At 35.3% G+C, this 24,164-nt stretch overlaps 1 protein-coding gene across 1 annotated transcript in view; it reads left to right on the forward strand.

The window, feature by feature from the left end:
- The first annotated feature begins 8,995 nt into the window (after window positions 1-8,995).
- Window positions 8,996-24,164, forward strand: part of LOC129439868 (sialate:O-sulfotransferase 2) — a 72,003-nt gene continuing 56,834 nt past the window's right edge. Inside the window, exon 1 of the mRNA XM_055198727.2 lies at window positions 8,996-9,478. The gene's annotated coding sequence lies outside the window, so the exon portion shown is untranslated. The remainder of the gene's footprint in view (window positions 9,479-24,164) is intronic.

Consider the following 24,164-nt stretch of genomic DNA (forward strand, 5'->3'; position numbering starts at 1 on the left):
GGGACTGGTGTTTGTTGTAGTAGGTCATGGCTTGGGGGAAATGTATTTATTTGCTCCATTCCCATAAGAAAGCATCTGTATTGAAACTAAACCTTAGATAAAAGCTTCTGCTAAACGCCTAAATGTAAATGTAAGGCAAAGTTTTTGTTACAACGTTTTAAGTTTTATTGAATCTAAAGGAAAAAGAGAGAAATTAAAAGTATCCAGTCTATAGTGACATGCAAAATTGATTCTTTAACTTTATGTTTAGAGCTAATAATAACTGGTCAATTTGTGTCTGAAATATACCCAATATTATTTAAATACGTGTTGTGAAGCAACAAGAGTCCTCTGAGGTATTTTCAATCATCAGTAAATGAGTGATATCTAGAGAGAAAGAATGTTTACTGTAAATAACAGAATGAGGCAAGGAAAGGATCCCTTATTGATAAATAAATAGCCCTAAACGGCCGATTTCTCCTGATCAGGACATATAGATTTGATTTTAATTCATTGCGCAGAACACTTCTAAAATGTCCACAATTAAACCCAATAATTGAACCCCTCTCTAATACAGAGACATTTCTCCTGATAGCAGGGGATAAAGTTGCAGATTACAGGCGAGAGTTTTAAGATAATCTCATTATTTATTCATCAGACTGCTAATTAATTTTGCATGTACCCTCAATAATTCACATCCTATATTTCTGTAGTTTTCTGCGAGGACCAAGCTAAATAATTCATTCAAACAGACTTTGCTGTCCGTGATAAATGTTGGTTGCTATTTCGATAAAATGTCCCGGTTCTTCCTTTTGAGTCTCTGACGTCACTCAGTTATATTAAAACATTACTTTTTAATCAACATAATGGCGCCATTATTCTTCCTGTTCTCATGAGTGATGCACTACTATATTTAATCTAATTTCATGAAATATATATATATATATATATATATATATATATATATATATATATATATATATATATATATATATATATATATATATATAAATATTCTAAATATATATAATATATTGAATATTTTTGGAAATACAACTTTCTCTAAAAGAACATTCACAATACAAAAAGAGTCATTCGATGACAATGAGTTCAATGTTGAACGTAGATGTTCAAATTTGGGATGAAGTTGCACTAATTTTTATGACAGACAAATATGTAGCCCCAAAATATGTTTGCATTAATCTAATTGTTACATTAAGGTGTAATGGGCTTATATATGACTACATGTATTAGTTAGAGAGAAAATGTAGACTGTGGCCAGATGCTCAGATATGCCATCTAGAAACATTTCAGGATGGGGAATGGAGGGTAAGTCCCCCCCCAGATATTTATAATTAATGAAAACATATGTGACCCTGCCTGTAAAAACCCAGCTAAAGTAATTTTTTACTTAGCATTCTACATTTTCGTTGCCAGTTTGTCATTCATTTGAGTTATTATTTCTGCAAGCTTTGCTATTTCTATTGCTATCAGGGACATTGCACACATGTATGATTTTTTTTGTTAGTATAGTTTAGGTAAGGCATCCCTGACGCTGAAAACCTTTGTTTCTTTCTTTTGTAGGTATAGTTAAGAGGGATTCTACTTATAGGTAGTATCTGTTTTGTTTTGTGGGTTTGTTTGGCTCCGCACGCGTCCCTTCTTTTTTTTGGTGTCTATTGTCATATTTAAATATTGTAAATGCATTTAGCCCTTCTTTCATCTTTTCACAGTACACTTTAATTTCACCTGTATACAATAAATTACCTTGTATTTTGTCATACGGTGTTGTCCGTGTCTCTTTTGTCCCTGTACTAACTCTTCCCGATTATACACTTTAAATTACTATTTGGCTGAAACCCTTACTGGTTTGGGCCATAACATATTAAATCTCATATTTAGATTATAAACCCTGGAATCCAGTCAATGTTCAACCTACATCTAAGTCTTTTTATCTAAGTTGTGTCACTGTGTCGCCGATTTGCAACACCTCCAGTTCTTGCTAAAAAGGCATTCTGCCAGACGGTTGACAATTGACTCTATTTACTAGAAGTGAGACTAGAGCGGCCATACTGACCATTGTTAACTCCACCATTCAAAACTATACCAGTGACGCATCTTGATAATAATAAATATCTTTGTCTACGCTCTTCACATTAACTATTTGCCAAAATCATATAATCAGAATTTGTTGTGTCAGTTCTTTTGGAAATTTGAACTTGAAAATAACAATTAGTGTTGATTTGGTTGCGCCCGAGTTCCTTAAGTGTGATATGCACACATGCAGACATACGGAGCTAATGGTAGGCAGCATTACAAAGACGTCACTGTTATTATAAGCTGTAGGCCACAGTCGTGATCTATTGTGGATTTCTCCTAAAGAGATTTTTATTACAGTAAATTAAAGGGATAGTTCACCCTGTCATAATTTTCTTATCTTTGTGTTGTTCTAAACCTGTATGAATTTTTTTTTTCTGATGAACATAAAATAAGATATTTTGATAAATGATGGTAAGCACACAGCTGATTGTAACAATTGACTTAAATAGTAGAAATAAAAATTAAGATGGAATTCAATGGGTACCGTCAACTGTGTGCTTACCATGATTTATCAAAATATCTTATCACAATACTCCCATAATATTTTTTCCTAATGTGGAAGTCAATGGTTGCAATCAGTTGTGTGCTTACCATTTATCAAAATATCTGCTTTTGTGTTCATCAAAATGAAAAAAAAACTCATACAGGTTAAGAACAACATGAGGATGAGTAAATGATCACAGAAGTTTAATTTTTGGGTGAACTATCCTTTAAAAAGTACGGAGCCCCTAAGGGGACATGGAGCAAAAATTAAATAAAGTTTAGTTTCGCGTGTCCCCTTAGGGGCTCCGTACTTTTTAAAGGATAGTTCACCCGGAACATTTGCGTGCGCTCATGAATCTATCGCATGTGCACGCAAAACTATCGCATGCGCACGTGAAACTATCAATAGATTCATGAGCGCACTCGAAAGTTCCAGGTGAACTATCCTTTAAAAAGTAAGGAGCCCCTAAGGGGACATGGAGCAAAAATTAAATAAAGTTTAGTTTCGCGTGTCCCCTTAGGGGCTCCGTACTTTTTAAAGGATAGTTCACCTGGAACATTAGCGTGCGCTCATGAATCTATCGCATGTGCACGCAAAACTATCGCATGTGCACGTGAAACTATCGATAGATTCACGAGTGCACGCTAAAGTTCCGGGTGAGATATCCTTTAAAAAGTAAGGAGCCCCTAAGGGGACATGGAGCAAAAATTAAATAAAGTATAGTTTCACATGCGCACGTGAAACTATTGCGTTTAGTTTCGCGTGCACACGTGAAAGTTCCGCTTGCGCACATGCAATATCCGCGTGCGTACATGAAAGTGCCCCGTGCGCACATGAAAGTGCCGCATGCGCACACTAAACTATCGCATGCGCACGTGAATCTAACTTTCACTTTCACGTGTGCATGCGATAGTTTTACGTGCGCATGCGATAGATTCATGAACGTCACTGATAGTTTCGCATGAGCGCATGAAAGTTTCTCGTGAGCACATGAAAGTTTCATGTGAGCACATGAAACGAAACTTTAGATTTTTTACTCCAATGTCACCTTAGGGGCTCGGTAAAAAAGTAATTAATGACACTATTCTATTTGATTGGAAAATAAAAAATGAGATCTCTTTGTTCTCAATATTACAAAGTTTGACATTTTAATATAAACATTTCTAATTATCTTTATCCAAGACCAATCCTGGTTGAAGTCTAAAAATCGAACTTTTATGAGATTCTAGGAACATCAAAGTTTGATCTCAGTCAATCTTTGATTAAAGATAATCAAGGTAATATTTTCAAATAATGTTCTTTACATTATGTAGGAAGATTTTATGTACAAAAAAGTACTTTAGCTAGGTCGCTATTGATTAAACTACAACTTATATCCACAATAACATGTGACCCTGTCTGTGAAACCCCATCTTAAGTAAATTCTTTGTGATTTACTCTTTTTTTGTCCAAAAAACTCATCCAGCATGATGTAAAGAGCATTATGTGACAATTTAACCTTGATATATTTAGTACTGACTGAGTATGGTGATGTCAAAGATTGAAACCATAGGGAAATTAGTGGTTGAAATCAAACTTTATGCTCCAAATCTCAGAATTTGATTTTTAGACTTTAGTCTGGTTTTCACAGACAGGGTCACATAGCTCCATACTAAATAACATCTAATGTAAATCAAAGCTGATCTTCCTTAACTTTAATTGTTTAAATCTGTGACAATTTGAGTTCCCATCAATTCTGAGCCTAAATCGACCATCTACACACACATTCATTTTTCAACAAAAATACCCAAGCTGCGAATTTGGAAAAGAAACGTTTCCATTCAGAACACGTTTAGAGGTAATGCAATTTCACATGTCTGAGCAACAAGCCAGTGGCTTCACAGTAAAGCTGTTCGGCATGGTTAGCAGGTAGTGAAAGGTCTCTGTCTGGCCCAGCATGAATATTAGGATTGAAGCAGAAAGAGAGAGACCCCAGCATCGGCCTGCAGGTTGGATTCATTTTTTCCAAGCAGTAAAAGTGCAAGAGAATGATCAGAACTGACAGCACATAGGGCCTGAGTCCAACACACTGGAGTGACCGATCTTACCAATACCCACCCACCCAGCTGCTGTTATGTAAAATGTGATGTGATTCAACACACAGTTCAGAGGGGTCATATTTCAGGAAGACGCTTTGAAGTTAAAGGTCTGATCAGCATTAATCACTCCATTACAAAAGAAATAGCCGTTTGGCATAAATGGTGCATTTGAAAACAAGAGCAGGAATGTTATTTTTTACCACATTCAATGCTTATTTAAATTCATGCATTTTAAACTCTTCAAATATCATGTTTAGCTTTTCTGAATGTGAAACTGGCATTGTTGTCTGAATTGCCAATCCGAAGACACCCACTGAAATAAGACATGCAGTACAGTGCATAAATGGATAAACCAGACAGAAGCTTTATTCAGTACAGGGGCGTGAGATGAAGCTCTCTGTATTCCCCTTCGAGTCGGGGTCTGTGGGCAAGAAATGCCTCCAGAAGGATGAGATCAGTCTGAGTTCAGAAAGTTGCATTTATTTCAGTGAGCTGGCACGGGAACAGTAAGCATGTGAAATATCAACACAGAACTGAAAGAGCCTCGGTTTGAATAGACGAAGAGATGGATGACTGAATTGACATGATGGATGCTAAAAGAATGGTCCAAATTTTTGCATATTGTGACGTAAACTTGAACTGCATCTCTCTGCCTTCATTTGCAATTTGTGTGCATAGTGATAGGATATGAAAAGCACCATAAAATCCTTTACAGTGAGCCAATCCGCCATTTCCCAATAGCTTCAAGGTTTTTACATACTCCACAAAAAGTAAAAACTCTTAGAGAATACTTTAATATTTACTACAGTAAACTACAGGAAACTGTTTTAACTACTGATTTGATAAACTGTTGTAAAACTACTGTAGTGTGGTATTTACTATAGTAAATTGTAGTTTACTGTAGTTTATTATAGTAATTACTACGCTATATATTAATTTATAGTGTAAAATTCTGTTTTAATAGTGATTTGATAAACTGTAGTAAATATTGTAGGGTACTTTGGTATTAACTATAGTAAATTGTAGTATATTATAGTAATTACTGCAATATATGTTAATGTACAGTGTAGTATTTTGTTTTAACTATTTTGTTTGATAAACTGCAGAAAATACTGTGATGTACTTTAGTATTTACCATAGTAAATTGTAGTATACTGTAGTATATTAGAAATTACTACACTTTATGTTAATTAATACTGTAGAATACTGTTTTAACTAGTGATTTGATATACTGTAGTATACTTTATATTTACCATAGTAAACTGTAGTATACTGTTGTATATTAGTAATTACTACACTATATGCTAATTAATATTGTAGAATACCGTTTTAACTATAGTGATTTAATATACCGTACTATACTTTATACTTACCATAGTAAATTGTAGTATACTGTAGTATATTAGTAATGACTACACTATATGTTAATTAATGCTGTAGAATACTCTTTTAACTATAGTGATTTGATATACCGTAGTACACTTTATATTTACCACAGTAAATTGTAGTATACTGTAGTATATTAGTAATAACTACACTATATGTTAATTAATACTATAAAATACTGTTTTAACTGTATTGATTTGATATACCATAGTATACTTTATATTTACCACAGTAAATTGTAGTATCCTGTAGTATATTAGTAATTTCTACACTATGTTAATTAATACTGTAAAATACCGTTTTAACTATTGTGATTTGATGTACCGTAGTATACTTTAAATTTACCATAGTAAACTGTAGTATACTGTAGTATATTAGTAATTACTACACTATATGTTAATTAATACTATAGAATACTGTTTTAACTGTAGTGATTTGATATACTGTAGTATACTTTAAATTTACCATAGTAAACTGTAGTATACTGTAGTATATTAGTAATTATTACACTATATGTTAATTAATACTATAGAATACTGTTTTAACTGTAGTGATTTGATATACTGTAGTATACTTTAAATTTACCATAGTAAACTGTAGTATACTGTAGTATATTAGTAATTACTACACTATATGTAAATTAATACTAGAGAATATTGTTTTAACTGTAGTGATTTGATATACCATAGTATACTTTATATTTACCACAGTAAATTGTAGTATACTGTAGTATATTAGTAATTACTACACTTTATGTTAATTAATACTATAGAATACTGTTTTAACTATAGTGATTTTATATACTGTAGTATACTTTAAATTTACCATAGTAAACTGTAGTATACTGTAGTATATTAGTAATTACTACACTATATGTTAATTAATACTATAACATACTGTTTTAACTGTAGTGATTTGATATACCATAGTATACTTTATATTTACCACAGTAAATTGTAGTATCTTGTAGTATATTAGTAATTTATGTTAATTAATACTGTAGAATACCGTTTTAACTATAGTGATTTGATATACCGTAGTATACTTTAAATTTACCATAGTAAACTGTAGTATACTGTAGTATATTAGTAATTACTACACTATATGTAAATTAATACTAGAGAATATTGTTTTAACTGTAGTGATTTGATATACCATAGTATACTTTATATTTACCACTGTAAATTGTAGTATACTGTAGTATATAAGTAATTACTACACTTTGTTAATTAATACTGTAGAATACCGTTTTAACTAGTGATTTGATATACCGTAGTATACTTAATATATTTACCACAGTAAATTGTAGTATACTGTAGTAGCCTATATTAGTAATTACTACACTATATGTTAATGTACAGTGTATTATTTTGTTATAACTATACTGCCCTCCAAAGGCTAAGTGCAGTATCTACGCAAACACTGAAACTGAGAAAAATGGCTTTAAAGTTTTTTACACCAGCCAGTCAAACATGTTACTGCAATTTTGGCACACATATTTCTCTGAAATGGGACAAAATTTAACCAGGAGACTTTGTCACAAGACACAACAGATCTCACAAAGCCCATTTTAACCCTTAACTCAATTTTGACCAAATGCGTAGTTACTGCGCTTTCGCTTTGTAGGGCAGTATACTGTATAGTGATTTGATAAAATGCAGAAAATACTGTGATGTACTTTAGTATTTACCACAGTAAATTGTAGTATACTGTAGTATATTATTAATTGCAACACTATATGTTAATTAATACTGTAGAATACTGTTTTAACTATAGTGATTTGATATACCGTAGTACAGGCCTACTTTATATTTACCACAGTAAATTGTAGTATACTCTAGTATATTATAATTTTACTACACTATGTAAATTTAAAAAGTAGTTTTGTGTAGTATAACTGTAGTGAGGGGGTTTGAGGCATCATAAACAGGTTCAAAAACACTATAGTGTCTACAGTTTACTAATACTATAGTAAATGATAAAGTGTATTGCAGTATATTTAACATGAAAAAAAAAACTTAAAAAAAAAAAAAAACTAAGAAAAAAAATACATTTTAGATGACAATCTATCTTTTTATGGGTGTTACCTGTAACTTTTTAAGGTTGCCAGGGTGTTAAAATTGAGTTGTTTGCTTGTTGCAACCTAGGACAAAAAAGTTGAGTAACCAAAACGTGAAAGTGACACAAACAGAAAACGTGACATGCTCACGTTCAAAACCGGCAAAACGTGACATTTTCACGTTGGTCCATACGTGAAATAGTCACGTATTTGCGTGATATTATTCTTGACACCATTCCAGCATCTATGGCTATATATATATGGCCAGAACTAGTTAATCCATACACAATTTTTGATCCACGCAAATGTTGGGATAGGGGCAATTTGGCATCTCCAATTTACCTAACCTGCATGTTTTTGGCATGTAGTAAACTGGAGTATCTGGAGTAAACCATGCAAATTCCACACAGAAAGGCCGAAATTTGGTTGTAAAGGTAATTTTTCATTGGATGACGTCTGATCCCTCAGAAAAACAATATAGGCTACTTTTCTCAACAATTTTCAACAACCCAGATGATCAGAGATGTCATTTATGTCCATGGTACAGCATATGAATCAAATCAGATGGAATGTTTATAATTCACTCTCAGAAATTAAGGTTCCTTAAAACTTCTTTGTCCCATATGGTTCTGCTGCACAAAACTGTCTTAGTTGTGGGAAAAGGTCCTGTAGACTAAAAGCAAAACACATTTTTTAAGAACTTTTGACTAAAAGGTTCTTTGAGGATCCAAAAACAGTTCTTCCATGGCATCCCTGTAAAAAACCTTTTCTAGAACCTTGACTCTGAAACATAATAAAGAAATGTTCCTTATGTGAGAACACACTATTCCAGAAACAGTTTTTATTATTCATTTGTATAATGATGTGTGTCGTGCTGTGGTGTCTGCATAGGCAGTGCTGTCGTTCTGCGTGCACGCGCACTGACGCACGGCTGTTGCTGCGAACCGCAGGGATGTCAGACACGCGCCGCTTATCGAGGATGTGAGAACAGACAGACAGCTCTCCTGACAGCATCAAAAAACACGACACCTCCTCTCTGACCCGAATCAATGCCCGTGAAGGAGAGTAGTCAAATAGCGGGTACTATGCGTCCCCGTCGTGCGATTCTGAGCGCGCGACGCTGTAAAAGGCAGCGCGTGCGGATTCTGCGGCAGCTGTGAATGCGGAGCGGACTCGTCGGGAATAACGGGGATCAGGAAAGTCAGCCAGGCATGGAAAACTGATCACTGAGCAAATCATCAACTAGACAATCATTTACAGACGCGTTTATTGCGCGCCGTGTTGTTGTTCAATTGACATGCCGCGGTGGATGGGAAGAGAAGAGCAGAACGTTTTGACTTTGGATTCGGTTTAAGTGATTCTGCAGTTTGTGCCAGACAGATTTTACTGAAGGTAAGCGGCCAGTTTATGTCTATCGGACGAGAAGAATGTACAGTAAGCTAATGATATTGAGAATGATGCTATAAGGCCAAATTTGAGTCTCTTAACAGAGTTCAGTATTACAGAGAGGCTACGCTACACGGATGCTTTAGCGTTCAAGATTTTAAATCAAGCTTTTTAAAGTGACATCCAAAAGTCTCAGATAACTTGTAAATGCTTTTATGTTTACCTCATTTATCTCTCAACTGATAATGCGTTAGCAAACCAAAGGTCGTGGGTTCGTCCCAAAGAAACAGACTTACTGATATAAGTGGTGAATACATTGAATTCACTGTAGCTTTGGCTGAAGGCGTCTGCCAAAATGTAAATATAATATTGTTTGGTAATGTTTGCTCTGGCAACATTTACTTAAACTCAAATGGATTTTTAGATAAAACTTATTAAGTAATTGCAACTTGATTTGAGAATGTTTTCAAAAGCGCTTAAAATAAATGTGACTAAAAATAAAAAATAAACAAACAACTATAAAATAAATAACAATGATCAACCTATAAATATATTTTGTTGCTTTGTTTGAAATTTTCGACAGTCAAAATTCCTAAAAAGACAAAATTGTATTTTAAATCCTATTTTTTAATCTGGTTTCAAACCTTTGGACCCTGCAAACATCCCAATAAAAAAATCACTGCTATGCCATAGAAAAACCATTTTTATTTCCCTGAAGAATCTCTCAATCAACATTATTTTTTAAAGATCCACTTCATTTTTACCACATATAAAGTCCGTCGAAGACTTTTCCACCACAAAGAACCTTTGTGCAACAAAAGGTTCTTATAGGTTAAAGGTTCTTTATGTAGTTATGTAATTATGTAAATAACAACCATCATCCATTCAGCATCTGTCTTAGCCGAGAGATTGTTGCCAGTAGAGACTCTACGTTTCAAATAAAGTAAAAAGGATGTCCAGCTACTTTCAACCTTTGACACACTCCATTCCAATACATACATAATTTGATCCGTAATGACAGAATATACGTTTTTGTTTTTGAAACGGGATCAGTGTTTTGACAGCAGTGCTGCATCGCGTGATCTCTGCCTTTCTTTAAGAGTCTTTATCATCAGGCGCTGAATTCCTCAAGCTCTGGAATGTTCAAGAAGAGCAATTGGACTATTTGTGTCTTGTGAACTCACCATTGGTATTAAATATTCACAAGCCCCACTTTTGCCCATCAGGCAGAGCTTCAGACTTATTGGATAACATAAAGAGTCCTTAACTAGAGAGCTGGCCTGTCACATTTACACTTACACGCATGGTTGGGTCAAATGAGGACTTTTTTGAGGTTAAATTAAACCAATGGTTGGGTTTGTCCATATTTTTCAAAAACTATGGGTTAAAACATCCCAGTACAGTGCAAGAATATCTGACAGCTTGAAGACAATAAGGTGTCTAAAGCGAAGTACTTAATTAAAGAAAGCAAGTATTTTTCTTGCTTTTAACCATCGCCATATTTCCAGAATCATATGGAGAATTGTTTTCAAAGTGGTCTATCTGAAATTTGAGATGGTTTTGAAAAGCCTTTCTCATCTCCTTTAGTTTCTCCTAAAGCCTTTCCTCTTACCACCCTAAGTGCTAAAACACATCTATAATGTAATTGAGCTCTCTGTTAATGTGTCATCCCTGAAATGACTGTTGTCTCAGAAGGTATTTCTTACGATTGAAAGAACAAAGCCAAACTAGCAAATGTAAAACAGAAAGAGGTAATGAATGACAACAGCTTTAGTTAAAGTGCACCTATTTCATTGCTAAAAAACAACGTTATTTTGTGTATTTGGTATAATACAACGTGTTTGCGTGGTTTATAGTTAAAAACACATTATTCTCAACATACCGTAGCCCCAGATATGCTGCCTTCCTCAAACGCATTGATTTAAAAAGCGCGGTGTCCCAGCAGCCGGAAAAGTGACGCTCCTTACCATGTTTAAAGTAGGGATGGGCACGGATATTCGAATATTCGAATATTCGATCTGCAATAATAATTCGAATTTAAAAAATGCTATTCGAATGTTTGTTTGTTTTTAATGTGCCACCAAATGGTTACGACTTATTTAATGCTTTTTCACTTCATCTATACTGTCTTTTACAGACTTAAATGTAAGATATACATGAACATTAATTCGTATGTATTTCTTATTGTTTGGCAATGCAGGTTGCAGACGAATTTAAGTTTTTCCTTTAATCTCCGGTTTTGTGCGCCGCGCCGTATTTGGCCACTGGCTGGTTTAGTGAGGGCTCACGTGTTATTAAACGTGCTTCTCCGCCGCCCGCATCAACACATCATGAGAGATTTGTAAGCTTTCTGTTATAAAGTCTACTTTATTTTGTTAATAACGAGACAGACACGGAGAACGAAATGAAACGGAGAACATTTATTATATGCGGTGCTCTTTCGAAAATGAACCGGATAACTGCACATGGCAGTTTAAAGCAAAGCTCCGTCTTTGTAAAATGTTGTAAAATTAAGCTAACGTTAGCAAGGTTGCACAGTCAACAATAATGTATCGAGCCAGCTTACGTTATTTGTAAAATAATGTTAAACACAGATATTCAATCTTGTTCAATCCGTCTGTTGTTTTTATCGGATAAACATCATCACGAGGAAGAGTTTTCTCCGCAGCACCGGCATTATTGTATCTAGTCAGAACGGGCTTTCACCGAAGCAGGTAGGATAAATACGGTTTTCTTTATTCACAAATACATGTCAAACTAAACTGAGAAGATATTTAAATGGCGACTGAGCAGTTGGTTATGTAGATGTGTTTTTTCGTTTGCTCCGGTCTATAATTTGGAGTCTGTTTAAGGGTTTAAATGATGATAGCCTACTTTGTCAAGTCCTCAAACTTTAAACTTCGCAAGTCCTCAAACTTCGCTTAGATTTGGGGTTGGTGTATAATATTTGGTATAATATAATGTATGTAAGATCAAACAGTAATGAATTCATACTAACGACCGACTTGAAACTAAGGGTTTGACTGACTCAGACTTCGCTCCGCATGGGGTTTTAACGCCTTTTTTTCTGTAGGATATTTTTTAAAAAGAATGTAAAAAAAATACATATTTTTTACAATGTTTTCAACTTAAAAATACATACATACATATTATAACTTTAGCTTGTTGTGGATATTTCCTAATTATAAGCCTTCTGTGAAATTATGACAAAATGAAAAATACGAAAGACGCATGTCTTAATTAACATAATTTAAATAAACAAATATTCGAATATTCGTTCTTTATGAGCTTAAATATTCGAATAGTAAATTACTGGAAAATGCCCATCCCTAGTTTAAAGGATTCGCTCACAATGCATTGCTAACAGGAGTTGATTTTAGGGATGCTCATATCAGTTAATTTTCCCGACCGACAACCGTAGCTTCTAAACGGAACATTAACCGTTAACTGATAAGATTTTAATATGAAATTGTCATTGAGTAAAAATACAGTTGACGGTTGTCTGTGAACTAGTAAAAACAAAACATTTAATTTGAACGTGCAAACAGCAGCCACAGACCAACAACAGAACCAGGATTCATACATTATCAGATATTCACGCAACATTACCTTATTAAAAAGCACGGGATCGGTCTAGTGAATTAATATCAGTGATGGGAGTAAAGCGTTACAAAGTAACGCGTTACTGTAATTCCACTACTTTTATCAGTAACGAGTATGTAACGAAGTATTTTTTTTAAATCAAGTAACGCAATTACAATTACTGAAATTTAAATGAGTTTGTTACTCGCGTTACTCTATTTTGTAAAAAAATAACACTTACAGACAAGACATTTCTGATTTAACGTCGTATGACCGTGGTGGGCGGCGCAATGAATCATTAAACTTCATCATGGCTGACAGTGCATATAGAATGAACATAAAAACTCTAAACGGGACAACATACCTTTGTTTAAAAATTGTGCGGAAGTCATAATCCATCCGGTCTCATGTTTGTAAATTATCTTTGCCAAGCAATCCCATTATGACATTAACTTGCATTTGTAGTCCACAAAAGCAATAAATCTGAGAAATGTTAATATATATCTTAGATGTTTACAACGGCCTTTATGGAAGAGAACGATCCGCGATTGTTGTTTCCAGAAAAATATTCACACTGCACTGTACAACTGTTAAAATGTGTTAAAACTCCATAGTATGTGCGGGTGCGCATTTAGTTTCAGTTTCACTCGCTCCGTATCCGACAAAACAATCCACGTACTCCGTTTTCTGATTAAATATCTTCCTTTAATCCTGTGTATCATTTAAATCCAACAGAAAACATATACAAACAATATATGACCAAAGAGCGCACTACCGCCGCAAGCTTCACAAGCTGTGTCCTAATTCCATGGCCGCGCCCTGCTAAGCATGCAACCTAAAAAGGTGAGCACTCGGTCTTTCAAGGTGGAAGCCTCAGAAGTTCGCGAAGAGAACTGAAATGAGACGGTCTAACCTTCGGAGGACCCATAATTTGCGTCAGCTGCTGCACGCGTACCGCGCCTGTCCGCAGGACACATCAGAGACGTTTCTGGCTTATTCAAATAAATATGGAATCAGAAAAAAGATAATTTATTTTAGAAAATATGACATGTTGACACAATTGTCTCCAAATTCTTAAAGAGCCAATACACAATTTTAACACACTATATATTTTCAATGTAAACACACAGAATATTTGTCTAAATGATCTAAATGATATACATAAATAAACTAAGCTTACATATTAAGATAATTTCTAACAAAAATATTCAAAGGTTGAATCTAAAGCAAAATAGGCTCCTACAGTATGTGATATATTAGAGTCTTATGTGTAAAATAACCCATCCATATCATTTTATTGTTTGACTGTTCAGTACTGTTCATATTTACATTTAAAAAGCAGACATAAAAGTAACTTAAAAGTTACTTTCCCTAGTAACTAATTACTTTTCATATACAGTAGCCTAACTGGTAGAGTAACTCAATTACTTTTAAAAAAAGTAACTAGTAACTGTAACTAATTACTAATTTTCAGTAACTTGCCCAACACTGATTAATATCCAAAGGGCAGATTGTCTCCGTTTCGTCTACCACAGTGGTCATTTCTAAAGCAGGATGCTTTTCAGAAAGTTTTGGTTTTGCGTCGTCTTTCTCCGTTTGTCCAAAAAGAGCTAGATGTTTATGGTTAGGGTCAGAGGCTATCAGCGAACGTCTGTCCGGATGTGCGCAAGACGGACCGCGTCATCTTGCGCGGACACGCGCGTGTCTCCGTTCAGCTTCCAAACACGCATACAAATTATTTCTCATACAAATGATTACTTTATCAGACCGTCAGGGCAGCAATCATTTGTGTCATTTACAGGACATTCACAAATTAAAGATAGAAAAGTGGCGAAATGTCTGTCGGCTCACGACGACACGCACCATGTATTAACAAATATTTTTTATTTTAACTGATAATGTTAATCGGTCATAATTTCTTACCTTCGGTCAACGGTTAAACGGTCATCCCTAGTTGATTTACAGGCTGTGAGTCCGAAATGAGAGGAATTATGATAATGTCGGTCTTTTACATCACCAAACCCTAGGAAGTAAACTGTTGCCTACAATCCACGTGTTTGTTGTAGTCCAAGAAAATAGATTTGCATTGGAACTCATGTCATCATTAACTTTGGGGTTTGTACCTTTTGCATATCGTTAACATGTACTGATACACACTTACACACCAAAGGAAATGTAAAATCGTAAATCGAACAATAGTTGCTCTTTAAATAAACAAACACATTGGTGCCTTACATGGGCACATCTTTCCTCGTCTCTAATTTGTAATGCTGTTTTGAGTTTAGATTTGTAGATGTACAATTTAGTTTATTGGTGGTTTTAAACAAACAATCTGCAATGCTCTGTTGAGTAAATCTATTTGTTTGTGACAGGCTCAGAGTGCACTGGGTTGGGTTTGTTATCTGATCAGTGGGGTGAGATTAATAAGTCTGTGTATCTGAGAGGAACATAACTCTGATGATCCGAGGCTGTGATCCATGTGACTTGTTATCGGACGTGCACGAAGCATCAGATTTATTAGGGTCTGTTTCACATTAGTCATGTATCATTTCACAGACAAAATCAGTGATGTTTATGACCTACTGGGTGCTTCATTTTGGGTTTCAATCTAGCGCTTATACTGCATAGATAAAATCTATTAAGATAAATGCATTTAGTTATTAAAATCAGTGAGTTTTCTTCTGAAAGTTTATTCATGCTGCAAATGAGAAAATGTTGATGTTTACTGCTTGAGAGATAGTGTAGTTTGTAACCAGTTTAGCACTAAACTGCCTTACAGAAAAGCGCTCATGAAAGATATAAGTACGTTTGACATCTGTCGTATTATACTGTGCTGTTGAAATCCACTGGTGAATATGTTAGTAACAAGGTCGTAAACTAGAATTCAACACTCAGATAAAGTAAATCAATCAACTATTTCCTGGGGGTTGTAACTGTTGAGTGCACATTAGATGTCATTGAACATTATCCATGTGTCCGTAGAAAAATGTGGAACAAACAGGGTCACAACAGTCCTGCTTTGTCTCAGCAAGGGACAAGTGAATTCATTCATCCAATTTTAAATCATATTATGCATATCATTTAATTTTAAAATGATAGAATTATAATGAATGGCATATTTTGTGTGGACATAAAGTGTGTGATTTAAATCAGTTGTGCTCAGGTTAAGTAGTTTCTATCCATGCAAACAGAGATAATGTAGGTGATGTTGTATACCGACAGATTTATAAAGTTGATTTAAAATTGATTTTAATCTTTGACATGAGCTTACTCAGTTAATATTAAAGGTGCAGTGTGTAACTTTTAGGAGGATCTCTTGAGAGAAATGCAATATAATATACATAACTAAAGACCTTTCATAATGAACCGTTATATTTTTATTACCTTAGAATGAGACGTTTTTATACACATACACCGAGGGCCCCCTTAGAAGGAGGTCGCCATTTTGTGCCGCCATGTTCCTACAGAAGCCCTTAACGGACAAACTTTATTTTTACTAAGTTGTCTCCGACGATGACATGTTTGTTCTGTGGCGGCTACCGTAGCTTCTCTATGTGTTTTAAAAGCGTGGACTGAGACGTTGGTTGCAATTCGCAGCGTCACCACTAGATGCCGCTAGAATTTACACACTGCACCTTTAGACCAGATATTATCAAGGTTATATTTTCACAGAATGTTCTTTACATATATTTTATTCGTAAATCACTAAAATGACTTTAGCTGGGTTGTGACAGGCAAGGTCACATAAAATCAATATGGTTGATCGATAGATAAAATCAAATACGTACATAAGAGCTCAGATGCAAAACCCTCTAAGTGCGCCTTTGACATGTTTTCTTGAAAGTAGTATTTTTTTATTAGACTCTAATAAATATTTTTGAATGGTCTAAGGCCAGGATTAAGTGGATCTGAAGCGAAAGTTTCTGATGAATGTATAATACGTTCCGAAAGCTTTTGGTTAATATCTCATTTTCATTCTCATACTGTATAGAAATATTAAAGGGACACTCCACTTTTTTTTGAAAATATGCCAATTTTCCAGCTCCCCTAGAGTTAAACACCCGATTCCCACCGTTTTGGAATCCATTCAGCCGATCTCTAGCATAGCTTAGCACAATTCATTGAATCTGAGTAGACCATTAGCATCGCACTCTAAAATGACCAAAGATTTTCGGTATTTTTCCTATTTAAAATTTGACTCTTCTCTAATTACATCGTGTACTAAGACCGATGGAAAATAAAAGAATATGATTTTCTAGGCCAATATGGCTAGGAACTATATTCTCATTCTGCAGTAATAATCATGAACTTTGCTGCCGTAACATGGCTGCAACAGGCGCAATATTATGCAGCGCCCAAAAATAGGCCCTCTTTAGTACACATTTAGTACACAATGTAACTACAGAAGAGTCAAGTTTTAAATAGGAAAAACATCAAAAAGTTTTGGTAATTTTTGAGTGCGATGCTAGTGGTGTAATCAGATTCAATGGATTATGCTAAGCTATGCTAAAAGTGGTACCGCCAGACCCGGAGATTGGCTCAATGGATTCCAAAATGGTAAGAATCAAATGTTTAACTCTAGGAGAGCTGAAAAATGAGCCTATTTTTTAAAAAGTGTCCCTTTAAGCTTTGCAAATGGTTCTGCGTGCTTATTAAAGTTGGATTTGTTTTTGTATATAGAGCATCTGACAAACAAAAATCTTGATGTTCTGAGAGATTCGGTCAAGTATGGTATTAAACCCTGCACAGCGTTTTTTAAATTCCTAATAGTATTGAGTTTGTGTTCCAACAGCATTTAAAATCAATCATAATATTCATCTCTTGACAATTCCCAGTTCAGTGATGTTTCTCCTTGATTTAGCCTTTTAATGCTTTCACTGCTACATTTATGACCATGTGCTTAATTTCCTATTATCAGTGTGTTGAGTGTATGAGGTGAAGACATTCTGTCTATCTCTGAACTCTGTTCTGACCTTGGCAGAGCTGAAGTTGATTGCATGGTTGCAGATGTGAGTCTTGGCCTGCATACAAATGTGCAGCTACTAGAGATAGTTCAGTGTGAGATTTTTTTTGTACCAAGGTAAAACTGTTGGCTAAACATATGATATATTATAATAACCAACCCTGAGTTATGTGAAGCTTTGCTTGACCTTTTACTGACTCACAGCATGAGGTCGAGTCATCCAAGACTAAGCTCTTTAAGTCGGGCTAAGAATCGCTGCAAGTAATGTTTTTAGTAAAATGCTAGCCTGGCAAAGGATGTGTAGTCGTGCAGTGTAAGCATAATATCTGCTGTTAATACTTGGCACAGAGTTTTAACTTTTTAGAAATTCTTGCACAGAATTTAATAACTTCACTATGCTTTTAATTAAAGCTTGCCACTTTCTACATGCCCTGATTGAAAATATGAGTGTTTGAAAACTGCAACCTCATTTGAAATGTTTCTTTGATGAATCCTTTTTAGTTTAAAAGATTGTTGAACATTAATAAACAGAATCGATAAAAAATTTAATGGAAATTGAAAACAACTGAGTTAAAGTCTTTACATGTAAAGCCTTGTTCAGATATAGAAAATACCAGCCCAGTCTCACGAAATTTCGTTGTATAGTCACATATTTTTTTATTCTTTTTTCGTGCTATTATCACATATTGGTTACTCAACTGTTTTGTCCTATTTTCTTACCATTGTCGCTTCGGTTTAGGGTTAGATTTACATAAAATGATATCCCTAACCAAACCCAACTCTAACCCTAACGCCAGGCGACATAAATAAATAAATAAATCAGAAAAAATAGTATAAACCAATATATAAAGTGACATTCTAATGCAAGCACCAAATCTAACCCTAAACCGAAGCGACAATGGTTTGAAAATAGGAAAAAGCAGTTGAGTAACCAATACGTGATAATCACACGAAAACAGGAATTCGTTATACGATCACGAAAAAACACGAAAATTCGTGATAATAGCACGAAAAAAGAATAAAAAAATATGTTACTATATCACGAAACTTTGTGAGACTGGGTAGAAAATACACATACATTCCAGTCAGATTCTCAGATTAGTACTGGATTACCAAAAACACTGGTCTTTTCCAGTAAATAATACTCAAGTAATCGCTTTCTGGACAGATGTGGGCTTTGAATGAAGAGAGCAAGGTTTTATTTTTTTGTCGGCATCCTTAAACATACTGTATACAATGAACGGTCTGTGCAGCTATATTGGTCTGGATTCCTACATTAGCATTGTTTTTGAAAAAGTACAATTATTCATAAAAACATATGTTAACACATATATAAAAACTAGGGCTGTCAAAAGATTAATCGCGATTAATCGCATCCAAAATAAAAGTTTGTGTTTGTTTAACATATGTGTGTGTACTGTGTCTAAATATTATGTATATATAAATACAGACACATTCAGGTATATATTTAAGAAATATTTGCATTTAAATACTGTATATACATTTATATAATTTATATTATATATGAATATAAATATTTTATATATAAATATAATAAATTTTTCTTAAATATATACATAATTGGGTGTGTTTTTATATATAAATAATAATTATACACTGTACACACACATTGGTTATGTTAACACAAACTTTTATTTTGGATGCGATTAATCGCGATTAATCTTTTGACAGCCCTAATAAAAACAATATTTGTGTATGCATAATTTGCTGTTATCGGCTGTCAATATTAATGTAAGATTATTTTATTCATAAAAATAAAGTTTTGTTATTTGGGCTATAGTAAGTGGGCTAGATTTATGGCCATGTGTGTGGTTTTGTTGCGCAAATCTGGCAACCCTGCCACGATGGTCTATGAACACTCGAGAGCAAGCTGACTGTCCGCAATCATAGGCACATTTCATGTGGACTTTCGGTCTCTTGGGTTTAAATTGCGAATGCTTGCTTAGTCTACGAGTCCGTAGGCTGTCCCATCTGTCATTTTTACGCTTCGAAGTGTGCTCATCAGCGCCCCCTTTGCCCTCTTGATGCGGTCTTTGGTGAAGCCCACACTGCAGCAGGCTTGGCGCACTTTACCAACTCAGAAGTCCTTGCGAAAGAGCAATCAGACCAATCAGACGACGAGGGGGAGGAGTTCACACTGACGGGCAACTTCTCTTCCTATTTCCAGCTTGACGCTCGAGTCTGTCCCAAAATACGACTCCGGTTCAACCAAGTGAACTCGCATCAGGGGTCCCTAAAGTCTGCACTACATGATGTCATCAAAGTGTGGACTCTGAAGAGGACCACAAGTCCGGAGTGTGCCATGTGGGAGTCGGGACAGGGCCATGTTGTAGGCCCTAACATTATATTTTTTGCACTTACATGATACACCAAGACAAATTCATAAGGGGTCAGTTGTAGCCTAGTGGTTAGAGAGGCGGGCTTGTAACCGGGGAGTTGCACGTTCAAGTCTCATGACTGGTGGGTTGTGACTGTGGTGCCCTTGAGCAAGGAACCTAACCCTAATTGCTCCCCGGGCACTGGGATAAGTGTTTACTACTCACTGGGGTGGGGTGGGTTAAATGCAGAGGTCATATTTCGAGTATGGGTTGCATTCTTCTCACTTTCACTTCACTTTTCACTTCAAATGTGTTTGCTAACTGCACATTAAAAGTTACTATAGTTTAAAAACCTTTAATATTAAGATAATACAAAAACAACACATTCTTACCTGTGTGAAAGGTTAGACAATTTAAAAGTTATATACATATATAATATAAATCTGCAGAGTTTATGAACCAGAGACTGCGCAATGTTGTGGTTTTCTGGAAAAAAGTGAATGATGTCTGTAACTGGACCATTTATCAACTGGACTACATCTTCATATGTGAAGCGGTCGAATGATGTATCTATGCATAGTGACTAAATCTATGCATCTGTGTCTCAGTTTTGTCAGCTTTTCACAGATCTAAGCCATGACTGATTATTTACTGCATGGATGATCAACCTGAGGTCAGTGTGATAAATGACTTTGGTAGAGCACTCTGTGAGGAGACTAGTATGCCATCTTTAAAGTGAAACCTACTGACCAAAATGTATCACGGTTTGAGCAATTTTACATCATGATAAATACCACATAATCAATTATTTAAAAATATCATAATGCCTGTTTTTGGATAACACAGCGAATAAATACTTTGCACATAAATACATAGCACTTGATGTTAACTTGATATAGAGAGTATGCATTGACGTCACTTTTCCACTCCTGAGTGGTCACCTGTTGAGTGGCAAACGTTCAACAAAATGGCTGGTTTTCATAGTGGCTGCGCGAAAATGCCAGTAAAACTGACTATTATCAGCTTAAATTGAATTTAGTTGGACTTGCTAGCAGAGGTGGACAATACTTAGTTAAATTAGCTACATTTTCCAAGCATCTGTGCTTTATTAGGGTGTTTGTCCTGGGAAAAATGTTATCACTACATTCTAAAGCATAGAATCATACTGTGTATTCTTTAATATTGCATATTAAAATTTATTTAATACCTAATTACATTAAAATTGTGTAATTTTACTTGAGTAAAAGTACGTTAATGTAACCTACTTAAATATTAAATGTAAAACAAAAACTTGGCATGAACGATCCATTTACTTTTCCTTTCGGTGTTTTTTGGCAGTCTGTAAAACGATAGCACCGAATTCTTGTTAAATATGTTAGTAAAGTCTATCGTCCAACAACTTTTTCCCATTTAGACGCGTTTTCCCCGTGTTTTCACTGATTTCACAGTACACAAATGCTGCCGCTCTGTCTTTTGCCACTCAGTGGGCGTAACCGCAGTCATTTTCACCGAAGGTGACGTCACGTTCATACCCTCTATTATACAATAAAGCGGTAAACCCCAAGAAGCAGTGGGTTGCCGGTGCATTTTATGACAGCTAGGGGGCGTTGTTAGGCACGACGCGAAGCGGAGTGCCTAAACCCCCTTGGCTGTTATAAAATGCACTGGTGGCCCAACGCTTCGAGGGGTTTATTGCGTTTATAAAACGGTTACTTCATATGCATAACGTTAGCGGGATTTTATAAAATAAAACACAAATAAGTTGTAATTATATAAGTACAAATAGTACTCTTCCGCCAAACAAAGTAGTTCCTCAGAATCAAGTGTGGCTGCAACAGAGCGCAGTTCACAAACAACAGAGACGCAGCAAAGGCACAATGAAAATATGATTAAAGACTGTGGTGTTTATTTTTATATATCAACATTCATCTAATTTATACATTAACATTTATATCGTGCAACTGTTGAAGTGATGATCAAATATGTTTGTAAGCATGCTTAACTTTTTCCCCGTCAGCGTTTTTTTTAAGTTGCCACCCAGTTTTAGTTGAATGCCTTACAGAAAAATGATCTTCTTTAAATAAACATAAGATATCAAATGAAAGAACAGTCCATCCGCTTTCCAACAACATCAAAAAACGTTTCATCCTACCTTCATTTGTTGTCTTATCAGTTATCACCTCTCAAATTTTCAGCTAAATGCGGAGATAATTCCATTTTTGTGAGGAACTTAGAGATCAGATTCAGAGCCTGATCAAAACACACGCTAAATCCACCACAACGCTGTTGTGTCGAGTGAATGCCTCAGTGTTTAAGTTGGGTAAGATTGCCCTCTAGTGGATAATAGCGGAAATATCAATAAGACACAAAAAAACTTCAGATAACGTTTTCTCTTTATTGATGAAATGTTTTATTGACATTTATCTGGATATCGCCATAATTGTGCAAAGGTAGAAAATTTAAAAAATGATTAAAGACTGTGGTGTTTATTTTCATAAATCAATACGCAGCAACAGTGGCGCAGTGATACTTGTGATGCGGTCTGAACCGTGGGTTTACCGGGGTATTTTATCACGGCTTAGAACGCGTTTCAACCAATCAGAATGAAGAACCAGAACGAGCCGTTTTATAATGAATATTTTTGAGTTTGGAAAACAAGGTATAGTATACTGTATAGTGTACATAGTATACTGGTGTATGGTATTAGTAAATAATGATAAAGGAACATGAATAGGACACTAGCCAGGCCTTTATCTTTATTACTAAGATGAAAAGGGTTTGCTCTGACAACCACACTTCTATGGTGCACATGAATGTCACGGGCATATTCGAGGTCGATGTGTTGGTCTGCTTTTCATTACAGAAACCTGCAGATGGCTTTTATCACAGTTCTTTTACCGTTTGTCACAAGGACACTTGGAGAAAAGGTGTTTTAGCCTTGATTTTGAATGGTTTATTTAAGGGTTTTTAGTGTTCGTGAGTCTCGCCCACTGACAAAAGTAAGGTAAAGGAAATGATTCAGAGTGAATGAAACTTTTTTGCTGACAGCATCCTTTGTTTTCAAAAAAGCCACATCATCATGGATATTTAAGGGTGATGACAGTAATCAGTAAATTACAGTTTAAGGAGGACTGAGATTAAAAAGCGAATATGCAGTCACCTAATTTTATGTAGTTCAGCAAATGCTGGAGAAAATTTTCTTTAACAGCTCTGACAATCATTGTGAATTACAAAACATCTGTGATGTTGAATCGCTCACTAATTCAAATGGTTTATCTGTGACTATTTTAACTGTCTTTAACAGATACCCTTCACAACATTGGGACTGGCTCGAAAGCCTAGTTTGGTTACTGAATGTGACCTGGCATAATGAAGAACTGATTGTGTGAGTGGAAGACAGAGGACCCTTAGAAAGAGAATAATGGATAACTTAAAGTGGGCTTGAGATAAGATTCAGCATGTCAGGAGGCTTGTAGCAAGCAATAATTACCCAGTGGGAATGGCAGACCCGGGCTTGTTCAATGGTGAACTCTTCCGTTGGCTCAAAGAATGGGCTTTGTAGGTGTGTGTGAACCCGAGAGGGTGGCCGTACACAGGGCCACCAGAGTCTGGGGATCGGCCAATATTCACTCCAATCAGGATGTTGGATGCGGTTACGAGACACAATGGTGGCAATGTGAGATCAACTTTCACCGACGGGATGAAATCGAATGGAATGAAAATGGAAGTTAATGAGTAGGAATGGCACTTGGTTTAATGAAATGAAACAGAATAGCTTGGAGCACATTTTGTGTAACAATAGATTGCA

Source organism: Misgurnus anguillicaudatus, chromosome 22 (genome assembly GCF_027580225.2).
Source record: "Misgurnus anguillicaudatus chromosome 22, ASM2758022v2, whole genome shotgun sequence".
In the NCBI taxonomy this organism is placed as follows: domain Eukaryota; kingdom Metazoa; phylum Chordata; class Actinopteri; order Cypriniformes; family Cobitidae; genus Misgurnus; species Misgurnus anguillicaudatus.